Below are 12,938 nucleotides of genomic sequence, written 5' to 3' on the forward strand. Positions count from 1 at the left end.
ACTAGCTGACAACTAAGCTAATGGGACAGACTTAAACGGCCACACAGAAAAGAACACAAGCTTTTATAAAATTATTCCAGAAATGTCACTAAACAAACAACAGAACAAGCAGAACAACTACCCTGGGGAGAGGGGAGAATATGATTTCCAGAGTTGCCATATAATATTCACAATGTTGAATTTTCAACAAAAATTATGAGGCATGCAAAGAAAGTATGGCCTATAAACAGGAGAAAAAGAAATGAATAGAAAGTGTCCCTGAGAAAGCCCAGAAATTAGGCTTATTAGGCAGACTTTAAATCAGGTGTTTTAAATGTCCAAAGAGCCAAAAGAAACCATACGAAGAACTAAAGCAAACCATAAAAATAGCAAATATCATCACATACCAAATACCAATAGTGAGAAATTATAAAAAGAAAACAAGTAGAAATTCTGCAGTTGAAAAGTACAATAAGTGAAAATTTTACTTGAGGGTTTGTAGCAGGTTTGAGCAGGGAGAGAATCAGCAAGCTTGGTAAATTAACTGAGATGATTCAGTCTGAGACACAGAAAGAGAAAATAAGAAAAATGAACAGAACCTCAGACCAGTAGGACACCCTTACATGTACCAACATATGCATAATGGGAGTCCCAGAAGGAGAAGAGAAAGAGTATTTGAAGAAATAATGGCCCCAAACTCCTCCAACTTGACGAAATCTATGTTAATCTACACATTCAAGAAGCTCAACAAACTCCAAGCAGGATAAACTCAAAGCAATCCACCTCCCCCCCCCCCCCCCACACGAGTTACTGAAAGTCAAAGACAAAGAGAGCTTCTTCAAAACAACAAGATTAATACCTAATTTCACATCAGAAACCAGAGGCCAGTAGGAAAACACATACAAAGTGATGAAAAAAAAAAAAAAAAAAAAAAAAACTAAGACATTCCCAGATAAGTAAAAAAGTGAGAATTCATTCATCACCAAAAGACCTGTCCTATAGGAGAAGCTAAAGTGAGTCCTTCACGTTGAAACAAAAGAATACTAGCACTGGGGCTTCCTGGGTGGCGCAGTGGTTAAGAATCCACCTGCCAAAGCAGGGGACACGGGTTCAATTCCTGCTCCAGGAAGATCCCACATGCCGCGAAGCAACTAAGCCCGTGTGCCACAACTATTGAAGCCCATGCACCTAGAGCCCATGCTCTGCAACAAAAGAAACCACGGCAATGAAGAGCCTGAGCACCACAACGAAGAGTAGCCCCCACTTGCTGCAACTAGAGAAAGCCTGTGTGCAGCAACCAAGACTCAACACAGCCAATAAATAAATAAATAAATAAATAAATAAATAAATAAATAAATAAATAAGAATACTAGCATTAACTCGAATTCATCTGAAGAAACAAACAATGGTAACTACATTGGTAAGTACAAAAGTCACTGATAGTGTATTTTTTGCCTTATAACTTCTCTTTTTCTCTAAATTCATAAGTTCATACTTGTTACAAACTAAGATGTTAGCTGTCATTCCCAGGGTAACCACTAGGAAAACCACCAAAAATATATATAGTGAAAGGTGTACTGTGAGGGCGTATCATCATCCCATTCAGAGGTAGCACAAAAGAAGCAGCTTCAAGACTCCAAGAGTCAATAAGCTCAAATCTATATATATTGGTCTTCTGTGGCTGAGAAAAAGCTTTTCTCTAGAACAAAACCAACAAAAACTTAAAGAGGAACTCCTGGAAACATAACAGAAGCACCTAATTTGCTTGAGTGATGTTTGAGAGCACAATGTAGATAATAACTTGACAATTACAGTTAAAAAAAATCTGGGAATTAAACCACACCAATCTGTTGCTATCTTTATCTTTGTTCATGCTTCAATCCAATCACTTTAAAACTGGCAGAAATGGACTGAGAAAGCCAATAATTTCTCCCCAACTTTTAAATGTTCATATTTGCTTCAAAGAATGTTTATTATGCTTTAAAATCCTAAAATTATTAGAAAATGTAATTCAAAAATTTTAATTTTTTAGCCTTAACCTCATAAAAGGATTTTTATGAGATAACACAGTAATACTCAGAACAAGCAATATTAAATTACTAATATTAAATACCTAGTAGTTGTTAGAATACATCTAATAAGATTTTCCTAAACAAAAATTACAAAATAGTAAGACAACAATATATCACCTTATAGGGTTTTCAATAATCATTTGAAAAATTTTGGATATTGGGTCTTTGTACATAGGAAATTTTGTTGGAAAAGGAAGCATTAAAGTGAAAGAAATGTATGTACAAAGTACACCATACTTAAAAAAAAAAGTTAAATGTACAAAACAGGTCTTAAGTGTATATAAGTTTTTTCCTTTACATCTCCAATCCTACTCAGAAATAATCAATGTTGGCAGCTTAGTATGTGTCCTTTCATATTTCTTTGCTTATAGAAATACACACAAAGAATTTATATATTTTAATAGAATCATGCTAAATATATTACATGAAATATCCTTACTAGCCAACATGTACTTTACTCAACCATTCCCTTTTGATGCACTGATACATTTCCAGTTTTTTCATTACACACAATTCTGCTTTGATCATTCTTGTACAAATATCCTTTTCTATTTGTGCTTTCTGTAGGATAGATACATTCTGGTAAATGGGAATAACTGGGTCAAAGACAATGTGCACTTGTAGCTTTAAGAGAAGACAGATTATTTGCCAAAAATATTATGGTAATGTACATTCCTGTAATACACTAAGTGCTCCCATTTCTCTGCATCCTCAACAGTTCTCTATACAACCAACATAACATTTTACTTTTGCAAACAGATGCACTTTATGAACACATCATTCATCATTATTTGTTTTGTTTTGTTTTGTTTTGTTTGGCACACGGGCTTAGTTGCTCCGTGGCATGTGGGATCTTCCTGGAGCAGGGATCGAACCCATGTCCTCTGCATTGGCAGGCGGATTCTTAACCACTGCGCCACCTAGGAAGCCCCATTCATCATTATTTAATGAAAGCTTGTTCCCCATGTTTATCATAATCAAATTCCCACTTACACTGCCTGTTTCTAGATTCTTCGATCCATGATGGTATATCATATCATAAAGTTTAGCCCCAAGTTTTATTTTGAAGAATTTTAAACTTACAGAAAAGTCATAACAGTACAGTGAACACTTGTACCTTTCATCTAGATTCATCAACTGTTAAAATTTTGCCAACTGTTTTCTCTACACAATTTTTTTTGCTTAACCATCTCATAAGTTGTAGACATCATGACCTTTCATCCTCAAATATTTCAGCACAGTATCTTATTGTTTTGATTACAGTAGCCTTTCAGTAAGTTTAAATACCTAGCAGCAAAAACTTCCTTCTCAACTTTCTTTGGGGAGGAAATCTTGCACATTTATTCTTCATATGAACTTTAGAATCATTTTGTCCATAATAGTCTGACTGGAATTTTATTAAAAATTTGCAACTTAATTAGGATCATGTTTTTATATTAAGCCTTCTGGCCAGGAAGATGGTATATCCATTTACTTGGAATTGTTTTAATTCCTTAAAACATAAATGAATCAGGACTTTTTACCAATAATGGTGGGCTAGATTATTTGGACCAGTCTTTCCAATGGAAACTAAAAGTGTTGGATGACATACTCTTAAAGAAACACTTAAGGGCTTCCCTGGTGGCACAGTGGTTAAGAATCTGCCCGCCAATGCAGGGGACATGGGTTCGAGCCCTGGTCTGGGAAGATCCCACATGCCACAGAGCAACTAAGCCCATGTGCCACAACTACTGAGCCCTTGCGCCACAACTACTGAAGCCTAAGTGCCTAGAGCCTGTGCTCCACAAGAGAAGCCACCGCAATGAAAAGCCCACTCACTGCAACTAGAGAAAACCTGTATGCAGCAATGAAGACCCAACGCAGCCAAGAATTAAAAATAAATAAATAAATAAATTTTAAAAAAACAACACTTAAAAGCACTAAAGTGTTGAAAAGTTAGTAAAGTGGGAATTCAGAGAGCAAAGTGGAACTTTTAAACACTGCAGCTGCGTTTGCACTGAGGACTTTTGCCATTAGCCTTCTTTGGGTTGACCCTGAATACTTCATGGGGCAAAAGGCACAGAGGTCTAGGTGGAAAACTGAAGAGGAGATCCTCCCCACTCTAAGCTGGGACCCTAAAGGGCTATACGCTCAGGGTAAGGGTAGACCAAAAGCAACTCCCACTCCCCACCAAGCAAAGGTGGAAGGAATACAGACACTGTGACTATGATTGGTCCTCCTGTGGACAGGAGAAATAAATTCTCATCACCTGGGAGGTCCAGAACATCACAAGTCACGAACTGCGTATGAAGTGGTCCTGAATTGGTGCTGTCCCTAGTGCCAGTGCCTGGCAAAAGCAAATGTAAAGCTCTTTTGCAGGGAGGCATCTTCATTCTAGGCCTTAAGGACCTCCAAAAATGATTTTCCAAGGCCAATGAAGAGTTCAAAATGAAAGATAACCAAATCCAGAAGCAAAAAGCAAGATACAACAAGCAAGAAGCAGTCCAATTTACAGGAAGCATAATCAGACCCATGTGGCAGATGACAAAAATGATCATTACATATCAAGCCTGAAAATATCTTCAGAAAACAGCAAAATATAAAAAGTGCATAGCAGATTTGGAAAAGAGCCAAATAAAACTTCTAGATATATGGAAATCACAACATAAACAAAAATGTAATAGGTCTGGCAGCAGATTAGATACAACTGGAAGGTAAAAGAAAGTAACCAGAAAACTGCAAAAAAGATAAAAAGACAGAAAATACAAAAGAAGGCTCAAACAATATAGAGGGCAGAGTGACAACTACTAAGTTCCAGAAAAAGAAAAGAAGAAAAATGGGGCAGAGGCAGGATCTGAATATTGCATATTTGATGAAATCAATCAATCAACATGTTTATGGAGCCCAAGAATCTCAAAGACAAATAAAAACCAAGACACATTATACATTAGAGTCCAACTGCAGAAGAACATCAAAGAAAATTCTAAAACCAAAATAGACATTATTTCAAAATACGAGAAAAACCAGCTGCTTCTCAACAATAATGAAAAGCCAAAGACCACACCTAAAGAAAATACCTGCAAACCCAGACTGCTAGAACCGTACGGAAAAGAGCTTTCAAACAAATGAACTAGAAACGTTCCATCCTTATATTCAGGAATCATCTGAATAACAAGAATTATGGGATCCCTGAAGACAAATGAATCTAAAATTATAAGGGCTTGGTACTTTTTAAACTAGTACATTATTAACAACCTTTAATTTTGTTTTTCTTGTTTTGATTGGTCTATTCAGGTTTTCTACCTCTCTGGTTATCAATGATAATTTTTATTTCACTAAAATTTCATTTCTCCAGAATTTCAATTTTGTTATAATAGAAACTATTCTAATTTCTCTTATTTCATAGCTAATTTGACTATGTTCCTCTTTTCCTCAATTAGGCCTACCAGGGATTTACTGCAGGAAAAAAAATTCCAGCTTTGCACTTTGCAGAACAACGAGTGTAACAAACTCTTCGTATATGTAAAAGAAGGGTGGTATGTGTGTTCACAATTTGCAAATGCATAGAAATCTCTGGAAAGATAGCAAAAAAACTGAAAAGCAAATCGTATCTGATAAGGGAATTGTATCCAGAATATATAAAGAACTATTACAACTCAATAACAAAAGGACAAACGACCAATTTAAAAATGTGCAAAGGATCTGAATAGACAGTTCTCCAAAGGCCAAAAACACATGAAAAGATGCTCAACATCCTTAACCATCAGGGCAATGCAAATCAAAAAAGATACCACTTTCATATTAGTGAAAATGTGGAGAAATTGGAACCCTCATTCACTGCTGGTTGTAATGTTAAAATGGTGCAGCTGCTTTGGAAAACAGCCTGGCAGTTCCCCAAAAGATTAAACAAGGAATTACCTTATAACCCACCAATTCCACTCCCAGGTATATACCCTAGAGAAATGGAAATATATGTCTACACATAAACTCATACACACAAAACGTTCATAGCAGTATTATTCTTAATGGCCAAGAAATGGATACAACCCAAAGGTCCACCAGCTGACAAATGGATGAATACTGAAAATATTAATACTAAATGAAAGAAGCCAGTCACAAAGGAACATGTATGACAAATGATGGGTACAAGATTTCTTTTTGGGGTAATGAAAACGTTCGAAAATTGACTGTGCTGATGGATGCACAACTTTGGTTAACACACTAAAAACTACTTTACTGTACACTTTAAATGGGTGAATTGCAAGGTATGTGAACCATAGCTCAGTAAGAGCTGCTAAAAACAAAACTGAAAATACTAGTTGCCTACAGGGTGGAGAACTAGATGGCTAGGGACATTTTTTATATCTTTTTTGGGGGAAATGGATTGCCTATTTAAAAATTGAGGGACTTCCCTGGTGGTGCAGTGGTTAAGAATCTGCCTGCCAATGCAGGGGACACGGGTTTGAGCCCTGCTCCAGGATGATGCCACATGCCGAGAAGCAACTAAGCCCATGTGCCACAACTACTGAGCCTGCGCACTAGAGCCCATGAGCCACAACTATCGAGCCCACAACTACTGAGCCCGAGTGCCACAACTACTGAAGCCCATGTGCCTAGAGCCCATGCTCTGCAACAAGAGAAGCCACCTCAATGAGAAGCTCCCACATTACAACAGAGTAGCTCCCGCTCACCGCAACTAGAGAAAGCCTGCACACAGCAACGAAGACCCAACACAGCCAATAAATAAATGAATTAAAAAATTTCAACTTTAATAAACAAAACTCCTGGTTTTGGTTTTATTGATCTTTTCTACTTATTATTTATTTTACCAATTTAATTTTTCTCACATTACTTTTCCCTTCCTTTCTCCATAACTTCAATTTGTTACTCTGTTTTTCATCAATGAACGTTTATTTTCAACCTTTCACAAATAAAAATTTTATATCTATGAATTTTCCCTAGAAGTTTTAATATAGAATACAGTTACCAATTTTATGTTTCTAAGTGGTTAAGGTTCTTCTGGTTACCTTTTTATGCCTGATTTCTAGTTTTATTTTATTAAACCATAAAATGCAGCCAGAAAACCTCACTATTGGGAATTTATTACAGTTTTGCAGACATTATTGCAGACAACTAATGATTTTTGCAAAATGTTCCTTGGGCCTAAAGAGAAAAATGTGTGATTTCCATTTCTTTCTTTCTTTTCCCCAATTTTAAAAAAGTGAAGTATAGTTGATTTACAATGCTGTGCCAATCTCTGCTGTACAGCAAAGTGACTCAGTTATACTCATACACAGTCTTTTTTTTTATTCTTTTCCATTATGGTTTATCACAGGATATTGAATATAGTTTCTTGTGTTATACATTAGGACCCTGTTGCTGTGATTTCTATTTCTTACATAAAAAAATGATATATATATATTAGACTAATCTCTTTTTTTCCTTTTCTTTAACTTTACCTGTTAGATTCTGAAAGTGATGTATTCAAGACCTCTAGTATAACAGATTACTTGACCCAGTCTGAGAACCTGTCTCATAGGGAATTAACATTTTTGGTAAATGACGCTTGGTATTGTCTTCCATCATAACTTCATATTTACCTTTCTTACAGTTTCTTTTTACATTCTATTCCTGTAATGTTTATTTTCCTATTTTAAGCAAATTAAAAAAAAAACTTGATTTAATTCCTGTAACTTACAAACTACTGTGGAATCTCAGTTGGTCCCCCCAGTTTGAGATATAACTGACATACAGCACTGTATAAGTTTAAGGTGTACAGCACAATGATTTGACTTATATCTACTGTGAAATTAGTTTGAATAGTTTCCTATCAATGAAAAATATACTCTATACACCCTCAACCAATTCAAGACATTTAGAATGCTTTACCTTCTTCAATATACCCAACCCAATTCCTGATCCCAGACACAGCAAGACCTTTAGAATGATTCTACTTATCCACTTTCTCTCCCCACCCCATATTCTGAGCTTTGTAGAAATAATTTAGCACTGTTAGATCTACACTAATTGATTTTCCCTTACAGTATATATATAAAGAATCATCTCCCCCTAACTTGACATCTTTGTTTTGGCTCAACATTTCTTCAGAAGGTTACCTGAGGATATAAATTTCTAAGCTACTTCATGTTTGAAACTGTCTTTTGCTTTCCTATTTGAATAGTAATATTAAGTGGGACAGATTTAGACTTGTCCTTTCTATCAATAATCTATATATATTCCAACTTTCACTACTGAAGAAAATGAATTTTCTTTCTTTTGTAAACATGCTGTTTACATCATGCCTAATATGAGAGCCTAACACCTAAATTTAGAAATTTTGCCAGATTCTAATTACGTGAGAGCAGTTTTTTCTGCTGCCTGGCACTTTAAATCTACAAACTCTTTACTCCAGCTGTTTTTTCCCTTCTGAAATGCCTCTTACATATATTGGTTTCCAGCAGTCTCCACCCTTTCATAGTCCCTACAAAATTTTAAAATATGGAAATCTTTTAAGTTTTAGAAAGTCTTCCCCTACTTTCAACTCTTAAGAGTTTGCTTTACTAGGAGTCGCATCTTCCGCGGCTTAGCATTTTCTATTCATTCATATCTGTAGCTGGATTGCAAAAATTTCTTTGATGAGAGGAGCTGATGAAAATTATGAACTTGCTCTTGTTATATTATAGTACAATCTGTATATGACTTTAAATGTAGATAATAATCCAGGTGTCCTCTAGGACACACAATTATTTGGCAGGGTGGGACGGGGGTGGGGGGGATGGTGGTAAGGAGAAAGAGAACACAGAATTTAGCTTAATGAATCTATTTATCAGTCAGATCTTTCATGAAAATATTAGGAAAATAATAAAACAGCTATTCCTATTTTTGGAAAAAAAAGTTGATCAGTATCTCATTTTTTTCACTCGTACTCTATGACATATAAATAAAACTAAGATCTGTGCGATTTGCTAATAATTACATTTAAAAAAATTAACTGAACATTTTTTATCCACATTAATCTAGTTCAGTTTTTAACTTTGTGAAACTATACATTCTTTACCCCATGTAATATCTGTGATTTAACCTGATGTACTTGCATGTCCTAAGTTTGTGCTAAAATTTATGTCAACTTATTTTTCTGGAAATAAATATAGTATTCCTGAAAGAAAAAAAAAAAATCTCATTAATCACTTCATGATGTATATAAATCAAATCATTATGCTGTATACCTTAAACTTATACAGTGCTATATTTCAATTACATCTCAATAAAACTGGAATAAAAAACAAAAACTCTTTTGAAGAGTTATAAAAAATATAACTCTTCAAAAAAAAAAAATCTCATTAAATTCAAACAGAAATCTCTTTCTGGTTCTTTCATTAAACTGACTCCACAGGGAATTCCCTGGCAGTCCAGTGGTTAGGACTCTGTGCTTCCACTGCCAAGGGCCTAGGTTCCATCCCTGGTCAGGGAAGTAATATCCCACAAGCCACATGGTGTGGCCAAAAAAACCCCCAAAACCCCCAAATCAAAAAACAAACCCCCAAAAATGACTCCACAGACATAACACCTTTTCTTATTCCACTGGGCTCTACTTTGAACTACAGCAGACTTCTTAACCTTATTTGTACACATTCTTATTGTATATGTATGTATTTTAGTGAGAAGATAAAGAAATTTCCACATCAGCCTCTGCATTTAATTCAGAAGTTGGTGAGCAGCGCTGAATTTTTTGTTTTAATGTTTGGCAGTGTAAAGTAATGATTAAAAGCATGGGCTCTGGAACCAGGCTGCCTTTCTAGCTGTGTGACGATGGGCAAGTTACTTAAGCTCTCTGTGTTTCAGGTTTCCCATCTGTAACAATAAGAGTACCTAGGCAGACAGCCTGGCACATAATAGTATTATTAAACACTTATAGCAATTAAAGATTGCTAGAGCAAGGTATAAGGTAAAAATAACAGGTCCAAACACCTGTAGGAGTGAAACAATGTCACAGAAAAGACCCAAAGACTATAACCCTAATATAGTATAACCAGGGTGGTCAGGTGAGAGTAAGGATGGCTCAACACTGCTGATAAAAGCTCAAAGCACATCAGAAATACCATCCTTATTTATAAAAACTGATACAAAACATAAGAAGCAAAGGCAATTCAAATAAACCCACACTATCCAACGTGGTAGCCACCAGCTACATGCAGCTATTTAAATTTAGGTTAATTTTAATTCAATACAATTTAAATTTTAGTTCTTCAGTTGCACTTGCTACATTTCAGGTGCTCAACAGACATATGCTTAGTAGCTACCTTCCTGGACAGCAACTGCTCTAACCAATGAAGACATTAAGAAAAAAGATAAGAGTTATTGGAGCTGAACCTCAGGCTGTATCATATACAAACTATTAATGTATCTGTGCAACAAGGTGATTCAGATCACAAAGACAACAACTTGGACAACTTTAACCTTGGATTGGGTTCAAATCCCAGATATGCCACTAACCACCTAGAGGACCCTGGATATGCTACTAAATCACAGGCAGCACACTGTAGTGGTTAAGAGCACATAATCTCTGGAGTACCTGGATTTGGATTCCAGCTTTTACCAGCTGTGTAATATTGGGCAAGTTACTTCACATCTCTCATTTATAGTCTTCATTTTACAGTAGTACTTTCTGCCGAGAGTCACTGAAGATTAAATACTTGGAAAAATACTTTGAACAATGCCTGGCATTACTAAGTGCTATAGAACTATGTGCCCAATAAAATAATCTCTCAAGTTTCTATTTTCCCGATTTCAAAATGGGCAGGATAAAACTTACTCTGCCTATTTCACAGGTTGTTATAATCAATACAAAAGTCACTTAGCTCCCATCCCTTAAAGAAACAGATAAGGAGGCTACACTTTTGGCAGAGCTACCTATCTTTTTGTCATACACACTTATTTGTAAGGAAAAATTAAGTTCTGTCCAAGGTCATAATTAACAAGCAGTATAAACAGGCTAATTTGCCCCAAATATCCTCACAAACAGGAAACAGAAGCACAGAACAGCAAACTGGAAATCTCATTAAAAACCCTAAGAGACCCTTATCTGCAAACATAACCTGCAGCCCATGAAATTTCAAAGGTTATTTAATGAAAACGCAAACCAACACCTGACCAACTGCTCAAAGGCAAATTGTGAAAAATCATGCCACCAGGTTAACAAGATCAGCCAGCACATGCAAAATGGGAATTTGTCTTCTGTTGAAATGTCAAAAGCTGTCAGCTGTTGGACCTTCTCCCATGGCATAGTGGAAGCCAAATTTTTCTAGAGTTTGCGGTTTCTGTGAGATGATGGGGTTGCAAAATCAGGGAAAATAAGACAACAAAAGGAAGCAGAAAATGCCCGTTTTGCAGTTACTAGAAAATACTACTGCTTGCTGCTTCAATAAATGTTTTGAAACAAACAACTTTACCACAAGCCATATATTTTTGATGGTGGGAGACAACAAGCACAGTGCTGGAGAGAAATTAAAAAGTGAGAGAACCAAAATCAAAGAATGTGAATTGGATGGGCCCTTGAAGTTCATCTGGTTCAAAACGGTCCTATAGTAGGAGTTGCCAGTACTCCAACAGCCCGCCTATCCGGAGCACGGAATACAATGTAACTAAAAATAAGGGGTAGAGGATGGCGAAGAAACCGGAGAAAGGGGATCATCGCAAAGGTACAGGCTCGTGGCTGGTTACAGAATGCTCTCCCAAGAAGCTCGCCAGCCCGCCAGTCCCTCCGCCCCTTTCTGTTCCTCAACCCAAGCTTCAGGAGCAGCGCGCAAGCGCAGCAGCTGGGGGCTGCGCGTGGCGACGCGCAGGCGTATAGTGGGGAGAAACAATGAGCTTTGTTGCCGAGGCGGCAGTGGGGGGCAGGGGAAAAGGGTACCGGGGGGGGGGGGGGGTTGAAGCGACTGGAGGGAGGGGGGCCCGCGAGAAAGTGCTATCCCGGCAACCCTCGCGCGCCACCGAGGACCCGGATAGAGAGCTGCGAGATCCAAATCATAAATAATAATGACAATGAGAAAAAAAAAGCGCCGGCCATTTCTCAAAGAAGAAAGAGACTAAGTCGGTCCAAGATCATCCTTCAGGCTCGGCTGGAAGAGGCAAGGAACACCGGGGGCCATACAGGCTTGGTGGCCAACAACCCAGGGAACCCTCTAGGCCCCTCAGCCGTCGCCGAGGTGCTGCCCCTCGATCGCCGGGGCCGCCGCACCCTTCTTGCCGCTCCGCCCGAGGGAACCCCTCACCCAGTGCACGGCAGCGGGGAAGGCAGCCAACGAATCCGGTCGGCCTCCGCGGATCTCCACAGGCAGCGCCGCTCCCCCGCTCGACGCGCGCTTCGCCCGCCGCCTCCCTTCTCCAGTCCAAACAAACACCCCAGCCCGGAAGTGACTTCACTTCCGTCGCCCCCGGCCCCGCCTGTCGTCCTGTTAGCGCTGCCCTCCGAGGCCACCAGAGGGCGCGCGCGAGAGAAAGGGCGACCCCAAAGTTCTCGTCGCCTACGGTGCCCACGTGTGCATGCGCAAAGGCCTTTCCTGCGTACCCTGGCGGCCGCGGGGAACACTGGGAATGCTGTCGTGTTCTCGCAGGAAAACTGGAGTGGAGCTGGGTCAGTGTCCCCACACCCACCCATCCTTCAAGAATGATGGGATGCGGTGAGTGGGGGATCTGGGAAGGAGACCCAGACAAGGTACACAGACGTGGACTATTACACACCGCAGCGGTTACCTCAAACATACTGACATCAAATAGGAACATCTAGATAACGAGAGCGCACTCACACACCCAGACACACACACCAAACGTGATACACAGCATCACATTACGACTGGCACGTACCAGATCGTATCCAGAGATCCTGACACAGAAACATAACACAAATAA

The 12,938-nt window shown here is 38.3% G+C and overlaps 1 protein-coding gene across 1 annotated transcript in view; it reads right to left on the bottom strand.

Moving 5' to 3' along the window:
• The window catches only part of PAIP2 (poly(A) binding protein interacting protein 2), a 19,400-nt gene extending 6,948 nt beyond the window's left edge, over positions 1-12,452 (bottom strand). Inside the window, exon 1 of the mRNA XM_057719771.1 lies at positions 12,302-12,452. The gene's annotated coding sequence lies outside the window, so the exon portion shown is untranslated. The remainder of the gene's footprint in view (positions 1-12,301) is intronic.
• Between the last annotated feature and the right edge of the window lie 486 nt (positions 12,453-12,938).

This window comes from Hippopotamus amphibius, chromosome 1 (genome assembly GCF_030028045.1).
Source record: "Hippopotamus amphibius kiboko isolate mHipAmp2 chromosome 1, mHipAmp2.hap2, whole genome shotgun sequence".
In the NCBI taxonomy this organism is placed as follows: Eukaryota; Metazoa; Chordata; class Mammalia; order Artiodactyla; family Hippopotamidae; genus Hippopotamus; species Hippopotamus amphibius.